Source organism: Acanthaster planci, linkage group LG06, assembly GCF_054643075.1.
Source record: "Acanthaster planci isolate LZ-2023a linkage group LG06, COTS_SCS, whole genome shotgun sequence".
Classification (NCBI taxonomy): Eukaryota; Metazoa; Echinodermata; class Asteroidea; order Valvatida; family Acanthasteridae; genus Acanthaster; species Acanthaster planci.
The window spans coordinates 21447425-21458157 of NC_141782.1; the positions used below are offsets into that span (position 1 = coordinate 21447425).

General features: G+C 41.2%; 1 long non-coding RNA gene across 1 annotated transcript; it reads left to right on the forward strand.

The window, feature by feature from the left end:
- The first annotated feature begins 5349 nt into the window (after positions 1-5349).
- Positions 5350-10670, forward strand: LOC147798946 (uncharacterized). The gene is made up of 3 exons (XR_015425557.1): positions 5350-5441; positions 6054-6302; positions 9466-10670. It is a non-coding gene; the product is annotated as an uncharacterized LOC147798946 (long non-coding RNA).
- Positions 10671-10733: the final 63 nt, after the last annotated feature.

Genomic DNA, 10733 nt, shown 5'->3' on the forward strand with positions numbered 1-10733 from the left:
TATTGTGAAACGGCCGTATTAAATCAAAAATGCAGATATGCAAATTTACACGCTAATAGTATATGGACATTTATGTGCAGAATGTTCTTCTCTTGATGTCATTACGCAAAGTATTAATGCCTCATTAGTGTGAGCTGACCTCAATTTATTTAACCCTTGCTCATTATCTTAAATCAAAACATTTAATATTTGAAAGATTGTTAAAAAAAATGCGTCAGGAAAAAACTGATAAGTCAGTATAAGTGGAAAGTATCGTTCACTTGAAAAATATTACGGGTATATACGTGTACAATTAATGATTTGTGGAGGTTGGTGTGTGGACGAGCACCCCGGCCATAATGGATTGGTAGTCATGGTAGTAAGGGGGGGGTGTTCAGTGCCCCCCCCCCGTAAAAAGACGAATGAACGAAAGAAGTGAAAGAAATGACGAAATAAGGGAATGAGAATCACGACTTGCTTGAAAACGAATCCTCAAAATTGATCCTCTCCCACCAATAATTGTTTATCATTTCGAAGATGATTTCTATGCTTCTCCCCACGAAATTTTTCCAGGAAAACTGGTCCCTCGAAGAACGACGCCCAGGGTGTGATCCCTTTCCCCGGGTCGTCCTTAGTTCATTGTGGTTGTGGTCGTCATCAGACGGATGCAAAATTTTACAAATTTCCTCGCCGCCCCAGCAGCAATTCATGTTCATTTTTCAAGAGACAGAAGCAAAAAGGTCAAAATTGATATCACATTAAATATGGCGTGCAAAGTTAACATTTAACCCGCGTATACAGATACCTCTATACCTTGACGTGCCAATTTAACATTTTTTCCCCGAATAGAGATATCTTTATTGTCAATAGAGATATCTCTCTTACGTAACCCGCTTCCGAGGTCAGCACGTCACCCTCGACGTTTTCGGTTTAAAAATCTGTTATCTTGAGGTTCTGTGAAACTTTGTGCGTGACGTTACAATGACTGTAGACCCAGTGTGCGGGACCGGAAACATAATAGGGATATCTGTGCGGGATCAGAAGCATATCTCTATTAAGAATAGAAACGTCTCTATAAGGAAAAGAGCCTGAAAGTTGACCCCTGATGGCGGCTTCCAGAACCCTTGGATAGAAAAAACAACCTGCAAAGATTTTAGAATTTGTAATATATTTTTTCAGTTACTTCTTAAAAAATCCAACTCGGAAAAGGGGCTTTGGAAAATATTTGCTAGTACATGTATATCAATGTATAGAAACTAAAAGATCGTCTGACCTAAAAGCGAAAAATCCTGCCAAAAATTGACCCATCATTTCCAAAACTCTAAAATACATGAAAACAGTGCAATGCGCCAGTCTCGTACACAGTTGAATATTTACGGTTGGGTAGTCCGTCGGTAAAAACCAAAATAAAAAAAGATCAAAATATTTAGATATCTTATAATTTATAAGTAGTAAACCTGAAGCAATATTCTATTTAGATTACGAAAGATTCTAATCTTTTATCTAACCGTTGCTGACATCAACTGTATGATATCAACTCAACGGAATCTGAAACCCATCGACTGCAAGTAGGTAAATCTTTGCAACGTTGTACAATCGTTTTCACGTATACGCACGGACAGTGAAAACAAACGTGCATGAACATGGAGACCAAGGTACGATATCCCCGGACGTGAAAGGTGTTTGAGAAAATTCGTTTTTTTTTTAAATCTCAACGTAACTTTTCCTAAATATCACTTGAGGAAGACAAAGGTAAAATTCCGACATGAATGTTTCATGGGGTGGTTTCGGTTAGGAATTATTCTTCCAAAAATTATCGAACATGATAGGACGACCCAACGCAAAAGCCCCATAGGAGGACCGCGCGAGGGTTCCGGAGGCTCGCTGCGTGACTACTTTCAGGCTCTTTCGAGATGTCTCTATCGTAGGAATAGTTATCTGTAAACACGGATTATATGTTCACTTTGCACGCCATAGCGCATAGGCCTAGTACGTGCAAAGAAAAAAGGTCACGTAAGCATTTTTCTCGGCAGGTGTTCGTGGAGGGCTTTCATTGGTGTAAGCCTCGCCCGAGACACATGCCATTGGCTTTCGGAATAGTCCTATTCCGGCTGGCCCTGATCGTGAGTGCAAGGCTGGGGGTTATGACGTAGCTGAAGACAGACTTATCTACGACACAACTGCCTCTGGAATAAGATTTTAAAAATTCATGTCGTTATACCAAACAACAACCATCAAACCAGTATGATAGAAAGCTTTTTTATGTACAGGCTTTCATCAGTGTAGATAAAATACTACTTAAGATAAGTGAACTTTAATGACATAATTCACAATAAGTCTTTAGAACTTGTCTCCCTGTTGTAAATAAAACCCGAATGTTGAGAGGAAACTCGTTTATTGTAATCAGACCATGATCATTCATTTTCTTGGCAACGAACCCAAATTAGGCTCTTTGCGGATACCCTAGAAGAGACCCACATTTTCGAAGCACTCTTTTATCGTGGCTATTTGCATGAGTAGGTCCTGTATAAACGAAGCACCTTTCACGCAGTGCTTTGAATAGCGCTCTTTCATACAGGTCCCCCTTTTTAGTAGGCCTACGGAGGTCAAAATTTTCCGTAAATTCATTTTAAACACGGTAAGCTGGTGTGTGTGCCTATACACTATTTCCATAGACAAGTCAAGAATAGAGGAAACAAGATACACATGTTTTATTATTATTATTGTGACGTCAATGCAAAATAATCAGGAACATATTATGGGTGGCCCACAAAAAAAAGAGCCATTAACGTTTTGTCATTTGACAAAGATAAGCGCAAGGAAGCAGACGACACTGTTGATGAACATCATTTTTCACACAATATTCGGGTCGCCTCGGTACACAGATAGCAGGCGGTTTAAATCCTCTAAAGTAGGTCAAGCGTGACGCGTGACCAACTTTAGTCTGGGCTCAAGACGCAAGTGCTTGATAGCGAATCGTGCATAATGCGTAGTCTAACTACTCAATCATTAGACCTGCTGGGCATTTAAAGTCAAAATAGTTGCGCAAGGGTGCTTTGCATTAAAAAACGGAAATCACTGCCGCTGACTGACGTCTTCAATAAAAACACTGGTCGAAGTTTCCCGGACGTCCCGTCGTTCCCGACCTTACTTTTGTGAAATACCGAACTGGCCGATTCAATCAACTCAATCAACTTTCTCTGTGTACTTTGCCTATGCTCTAGACTTGGTAACAAGCCGTTAGATAGATGTACTTTATCTGTAAATTTCAGTTAAAATCCATCGGCGAGGCTCTTGGAGTAACATAATTGGCCAAGTTTTGACTTCTCTCATTGGTTGATCGATCATCTGCCAGTTTGGGAACGAGACAAGCAACGTCTCCGAACACGTGAATTACGTGTAGAGAACAGAAACCACTAAGTCTCCCAATCAAGCTACATTGAAATTAATATGTTTTCAGTGCTACACTGGAAATTGTTTGCACCTTAACTTAGAAATTTCACATTAGGCCACTGTCAACACGTTCAGCTGACCGTGGGCCAACCGGAAGATAAATAATGACTGAGTGTTAGTATAATTGCCACAAACTTGTAGGGGAGAAATTTGCATGTTGACTCCCTGAAAACTGGACATAACCTCGAACGTCCTCTGCGTTAGTGAAAGCGCATGCTTTTGAGCTTGACCTTGATCGTTGAGTCGAATAATTGATTTCTCCATTTTTTCCGAATTGAATGAGCTCGCCATCGAGTTATATTTTAGCCACGATAGACCGTCTTGCACTGTTGAGAAATATCGTGCCCTTAATGAAAAAGAGCAGTAAGATGTCATTTGGGCAGCCAAACTACCGCATTATGTTTTTATCGCACGATAGTTCATATTCAATCAAATATTCACTAGGCTCAAAATTGAGCAACAAGTCGTTTGTTGCCTGGGCAACATGTTAAGCTCATAATCAACTGGAGCAGAGCGAGAAATTTTATGAATAATTAATCCTATTTCTGGTCGGCATAATTGCGTTCTACGATAGTCTGAGAGTGGTTTTCAATGTCAGTTTTCCTTTATTTCTCTTACAGCCATACTAAGGAAGGGTAAAATTCATTTTAAAGATGAAACAGGCTGAAAGTTATTTTCTGCGGTTATGTGCTTTTTCCAAGGATTTTTATACCCTATTCCTGATAATCCAGTTTTTCTGCACTCAGCCTGTTTACGGTGGCTTTAAAGGTAAGTTCATTCCTTTCGTTCAGTAAAATTAGTCCAGTCAGCTATGGGTGGTGGCTTATGGTTTCGAAAGACTTTGTAGGGCGAATTCCGCGGCAAGGACGGATTGAAAACCAAATTTTCGGGGGAGGGGAATAAGGGCAAACAGTGTGGAAATGTTTTTATGTAACGTTTCTTGTCCTTTCTGAGGGGTGAGGCTACATAGAGTGAGGCTCGTCACATGATTTTGTCAAGGTTGGGATATAAAATAGACCACAAAAATGCCTTTCTATCGTTATTTTTTAAACGGCACTCTTTGGAAATTTTGGAAAAATTACACTCGCTGTACAGGATAACAATTCCCATTTTCTCTAATCTTGGATACAATGGATACATGAAAAGAGAGTGCAAGACAGCTTCCACGCTTGAACACTTGTTCAAATGGCAAATTTCAAACAGGGACCCTGGAGGTAAACACCAATTTTTCAACGAGGAACTGACAGCAAATCAACTGCTGTTTGTAAACAAGCTTTTGTTCATTTCATAGTTTCCCTTCCAAAACCGCGTAATAAGCCTCCAAATCAATCAGAAAGACCTTAAAAAGTTACATAAACAAATTACAAATTGAAAGTTTGTCCTAGATCCTTAATTGAGAAACTGTGATTATCTCGAGAATCTTGATTTACATAAAACAAATCGGTCGCTTGCACTGACGTCATTCCTACGAACGTCTTCGATTACTACTTCCACACTGTTATCGTCATTCATTACCATCAGTAATGTCATCTTCTTTCATGAGGCCTTCCTAGCCATCAACAATATCATCATTGTCAACCCAAACAAGCATGGCTATTGGCAGGACTGTTTTCAGGGGGTAGGAGTTAGGGTAAAAAACTGATCAACAGCAAACTGATTCCGAGGTATATCTTCAACCAAATAGGCAGGTTTCATCTCCTTTCCTCTCTTTTTCGTTTCTCTCGCGTTTTCTTGTCATTTCCCCTTTCCCTCTTCAATTTTTCAAGCCCCCACGACGTCCATGACCACAAGTACTTCACTACATCCCATTATATGACAATCGATGCTTAAATTAGTGACAAAAATACACACTCACCACCCATTAAACGGGAAACTCATAAAATTCTATTGTTTCTTTTTCTTTTCTCCTTCAGACGATGGTGGTGATCCGCATCCTTGGTGGAAGATCGACTTACAAAAAGAACACTGCTCGGGGAAAGTCACAGTGTTGATCCGGTTGAACTGCTGCGGTAATACTTGGCTTTGAATTTGAACTTCGTTATATGAGAACATCTGTACAATTTTTTTTTGGGAGGGGGCTTTTAGCACCTTGGTTCGCCTTTAGTTGAGTGGGCCATACAGTCACAGCATTTCAGTCGAATACATATGTAACTGGTTAATTTTACAGGTGGTACTTGGTTTTCACTATTTGGGGGGGGGACTCGATTCAACCACACTTGAAACAAACTAAGGCAGAATACCACCAGGTTCTTTTCGGTCTCGATCTCTGAACAAGGAGGGGAACACGGTGGGAGGGGTCAAGGGAATCCAGGGGGTGCAGCCAGTGGCGTGGCTAGGATAGCAGGGGCGGGGGAGGTATAAGGAGGCACCCACATCTTATGGGGGGCATCCATGGTGTATTTTTTAGGGCAAGCTTTTGTTAGCCTTGTTCAGTATCCATTCATCCGTTTTTTTTTCTTTAGTGGGGGGGGGGCAACGGGAATTTGTGGGGGCACGTGCTCCCTAGCCCCCGGTGGTTACGCCCCTTGGTGCATCCCAAGCCCCCTTTCGCACCACTTCACAAACCAACCACGTCTCTTAACCGTTAAACGACAGTTAAACGACAGTTTGTTGTTTTCCAGGATATCGCTTCATTGGTGCTGTTGTGCGAGCGGGACTGAGCGAAAATTATGCCGAGAATCGACCGTGCGGCTCGCCTGCCACTGCGGCGCAGTCCCAGCAAGGTGCATCTATTGACTTCTTGTGTGACACCCCTCGTATGGCACGCTACGTTAGTGTGAACATCGACGTTTCAAGCCCTGGCGTGACACAACCAATTCTGCAGATTGCAGAGTTGTCTGTGGCAGAGCACACCACCAGACGATGTTCCCGTAAGGCAATCAACAGTGAATTTTTTTTTAAGTAGGTGGCTGTTAGTTTAATACCTATATAATAGAACCTGAAAGTTGGCCCCTGATGGCGCGCTTCTGGAACCCTTGGATAGGAAAACTAACGTGCAAAGATTTTAGAATTTGTAATATTTTCAAGTCGCCCAGTTTCTTCTTAAAAACCCAACTCGGTAAAAGGGCTTTGAAATATATTTGCTGGTATATCAATTAATAGAAACTGAAAAATAACCTGATCTAAAAGAGAAACATTCTGCCAAAAACTGACCCATAACGTCCGAAAATCTAAAGTACATGAAGAACAGTGCAATGCCGCAGTCAACTCAACGGAATCTGGAACCCATCGACGGCAGGTAGGTCAATCTTTGAAGGTTGTAGGCTTACAATCTCGTTTTCAAGAAAGCATGGCGAGTGAAAATAAACGTGCATGAACAGGGATACCTAGGTGCAATATCGCCGGACGTGAAAAATCGTCAATAAAATTCGTTTTTTTACCCATCTCCAGGTGACTTTTCCCAAATATTACTTGAGGAAGACAAAGGTAAAATTCCTATATGAGTGTTTCATGGGGTGGTTTCAGCAAGGAATTATTATTCCAAAATTATCGAACGTGATAGGACGGCCCAATGTAAAATCCCCGTAGGCAGACCGCGCAAGGGTTCCGGAAGCTCGCTGCGTGACCTTTTACTTTCAGGCTCTATTCTTGGTATTTAGGATGGATGGTGGATGGCAGAACCGGGATTAATTTTTAGTTGGTCGGTCAGTTGATAAATAGGCCTACATATGGAATTCCATATCTGCCGTCGTGCGTCGCCCGTCGTGCGTCGCCCGTCGTGCGTCGCCCATCAAATGGGTTGCATAGGACATGCAAAAGCCGTTGTTTAACAAATGACGATGTGATGATTCCATTCACTTCTAAAGATCTTTTCCGAATAAGGCAAGTACAAATCCCACCTGCAAAGCATATACTAGTCACATAATTAATTCCAGTAATGCTAGACTACCCCTGCCCCTTGACAAGCAGATTTCATCATAGGTATACCTGCCCTCAAAATAATGTTGAATCAGTTCGTCTCTTATGAAAACTATCGTGCAGGGACAGACAGAAATATCACATAGGATATAGACCTAAAGTCTGGCTTTTAACGAGTAAAGTTACGTCTACAGTAACTAAGTTATCGAGAAAAACAATCTACCGTAACAAAAGTCTATTTTGTTGATTTAGAACAATAGAACACGATATCCCACAGAACGGAATGTAAATAATAGATTATTTACAATGTTTGATTCCCAATAGTTTTCAAATCTGCTGTATACTCCAAATTAGACATGACTTTATTTGCAGGTTGGCTCACAGAAGTCTTTTAAACAGTAACGTTACTTGTTAGCCCCATAAATAATGCTGATGTGCTGGACAACCTGTTCTCATTGGTCTATCCACCATGGCATACAACCCACAAAAACCAACACGTCATATTTTCTGAAACTTAAACCAAGTGGTAATTGCCCCTTAACAATACATTTAATAAACAGTTTGTTATCCACAGCACGTCTAGTATTTCTGGATTTCAAGGTGAAATTGAGAGGATAAGAATATCTGTATCGGTTGGCAGATTTCTTCCTGGAATTTGATGAAAACAAGTCGGCACATTTTTACAGTATGCAAATTAGAATAACACTGTGGATAAGTTGGCCGGAACATTTTTGCTGAAAATGTTTTTCCCCAAAAAACACTTGGTTGAATTCTCAGAGAGGCGATATTTTCTTGTCAAGGGGCAGGGGTAGTCTAGCATTACAGGAATTAATTATGTGACTAGTATATGCTTTGCAGGTGGGATTTGTACTTGCCTTATTCGGAAAAGATCTTTAGAAGTGAATGGAATCATCACATCGTCATTTGTTAAACAACGGCATTTGCATGTCCTATGCAACCCATTTGATGGGCGACGCACGACAGACGACAGACGACGCACGACGGACGACGGGCGACGCACGACGGACGACGCACGACGGGCGACGCACGACGGAAAATGGCATGTTTGGAACTGGTAAATGGCAGAATTGGGACACAACAAAAAGCAAAATGCGACGGGCGACGGGCGACGGGCGACGGCAGATATGGAATTCCATACCTACACGTGCAGAGACTTAGCGTTAAGGATTACTGGAATTTCTTCCTTTGAATCAGTACTAAAAAAATCTGTTCACACAATCTGCCTTGAGCAGAAGCACCCCCTCATCGGTTGAAAAGGGCCATATGGTCGGGAGTGTTCATTTTGTTGGCAGCGACGCGAGCGTTACGTGTGCATTTCGTAGTCGTTAGTGAACCAACGAAGCGTAGTTCCGACCAAAGGAGCCGCCCTTACTAGGAAAATTGCGCCCTCTCTTGACTCAGCTCGAAGCTCATCATACTCACTGATAGATAAAAAAATAGTGGACCAGAAAATCAATAACTTCTCAACTGTTGCACATCTTCGTTTGCTTGTGAGGATGTTGGCACTTTGGCAGGGATATTGGCCTAAATGTATATCCTGCCCCGGTGCCCAATTCCTGTAACATTTGAAAAGAGAGCTCAGGGGTGGAACAAAGTTTGTTTGCACATGAGCCGGTGCTCATAAATATTCTTTTGGGAGGTATACGAATTAGCGAAATAATCTGACAATGTTGAATCATGTAATTGGTTATGTCAGAAATTGGTGCGGCCTTTTTGCTTACTGTCATTTCATTGAGTGTTTGGGTGGGTGTAGTGACGGACCCAGAATTTCAAAAAGGGGGGTCCTGAATTGGAGATGAACCCGAACATACGAGCAGGCAATTCTTTTATTTGGATACATTTTTTAAAATCATCAAATAATCAGATGAGGGGAAAAGAACCACAGGGGAAAGGTAAAAAAAACTTGCAAACAAAGAACACAGAAACAAACGAGGGTGTGGAACGCTCCCCTCTGAATCTACTACTGGGTGGAAGGGCATGGGTGAAAGGGGGTACATGTAGTTGGTTGATGGATAGATTGATATTTTTTAACGCACGTTGTATTTGAATACGTTGGTAAATGTTGTCTACCTCCAAGAACAAGAACTGAGCTGACGAACTGATGGGAAATTATAATTTACGGTCTTCATAACCTTCATTTCTTATTCTCCCCAGTTCCTGTACAGAGGTCAGCAAAATTTGGAAGGCTACACATGGGGGGCTTGATCAGTAACCCCAACCCCCTGTTGACCCAGAAGACAAGATCCCTAGCACTGTGCGCCGATCAGTATACTCGGGCTACCGATTGTTTTTCCTTTGATTACACAAAGAGTAGCAAGCGATGTCGTCTATATAATCTGAATTCCACAGATATTGTAATTACACCGAATGCGGACTGCACTATTTACATATCCGAAAATTAAATTGCACAGCACACCATTAAACCATTACGGCAGACACTCATGATGCCAAAAAAGCAATTTTTCTCCAAGTAACGTTTAATGAGTTTCAACATATTTTGAGGCACATATATATGTTCACAACAAGTATTAAGGACGTAAGAGCACTCAAAAATTGAAACTAATGAAATAAAAATGGAAGCAAATTTGCTTTGTTGAAGGCCTTACCTCTTTACGTGAAACAAAAAGAGACCATTGAAAAAATTTCGAAAAAGTTCATACCCCAGCCTAAAATTATGGAATTTGGTAAAAAGTTAAACTGTCATTTTGTCTAAATAGCATTGTTAGAAATCACAAGGCTGTGTAAATACAATTATGAAAGCATTATGCTGTATGAAATACCAACACTGACATAACTCGTCCAAAGCCTTTGCTTTTATGTATACATGGGTGCAATACCAACACTGACATAACTCGCCCCAAGCCTTTGCTTTTATGTATACATGGATGCAATACCAACACTGACATAACTCGCCCCAAGCCTTTGCTTTTATGTATACATGGATGCAATACCAACACTGACATAACTCGCCCCAAGCCTTTGCTTTTATGTATACATGGGTGCAATACCAACACTGACATAACTCGCCCCAAGCCTTTGCTTTTATGTATACATGGATGCAATACCAACACTGACATAACTCGCCCCAAGCCTTTGCTTTTATGTATACATGGGTGCAATACCAACACTGACATAACTCGCCCCAAGCCTTTGCTTTTATGTATACATGGATGCAATACCAACACTGACATAACTCGTCCCAAGCCTTTGCTTTTATGTATACATGGGTGCAATACCAACACTGACATAACTCGCCCCAAGCCTTTGCTTTTATGCATACATGGGTGCAATACCAACACTGACATAACTCGTCCCAAGCCTTTGCTTTTATGTATACATGGGTCACTTTTTAAAATTCATTTCAGCTTGTAAGACAAAAAAATTTCAGAAGCGGCAGCAACAAAGCTTAGCAATTATTACCG